A 779-nucleotide genomic window follows, 5' to 3' on the forward strand; every position below is an offset into this window, starting at 1 on the left:
GAAACAGTGGAGCATAAAAAGGAGATAAACCACCTGACACACCCCTGACGCAGCATTGGGCGTCCTGATTTCACTATGGTTGACCTTGACCTTGAAAACCTGTGCAGGGATCAATGTGACCTTGGGAGGGACCTTTGAAAAAAAAAAAACAAGCTCAATACACTTCCTGAGTCCTGTTCTCCCTCTAAAACTGTCCGTCTGTCCCTCACAGCAGTCAGCATTTGGCCTAGCCTCTCAGCTTGAATCTGAACATAGACTCAGTTATGTAAGGAGGAATGGAAAAGAGCCCCTGTGCCAAAAAGATTATCAGATTAGTAACAAGATAGTAGCACAGCAACTTGATCCTAGCACATCACAGCATCACTGTTGCTGGTTGCTGCTGCATGGATTAGCAGGGGGCCAATGCCACCTGCCAGCCACCGTTGAACAGCACTGTCATGATGTAACAGTGAGCGAAACCTGCTGAGGGAGTCTGTGTCGCGCAAATGACAGCAGCAGTTGTGACTTACAACATGTTTAATAGCATGTAAGTCTTCCTGCCATTTACACTGCAGACTCCACAATTAAATTAATTCAGTGTCAGGAGGTCCGGTGGTGGTGATAATGTTTATTTCCAGGCTTCACCACCTCAATGCACGTCATGAGAGGTGGCAGTGACCCAACCCTCATGCAAGGATGAGAACCGAACAAAGAACTAATTAGACAGAAGGGGACGCATAGATCGGTTTTGAGAAAGGAAATGACATTCAGTGAGGAGATGTGGCGTATTTATTCAGGAG

The sequence above is a fragment of the Morone saxatilis genome, unplaced genomic scaffold (genome assembly GCF_004916995.1).
Source record: "Morone saxatilis isolate NCDOM2014 unplaced genomic scaffold, NCSU_SB_2.0 Contig2, whole genome shotgun sequence".
NCBI classification, from domain to species: Eukaryota; Metazoa; Chordata; class Actinopteri; family Moronidae; genus Morone; species Morone saxatilis.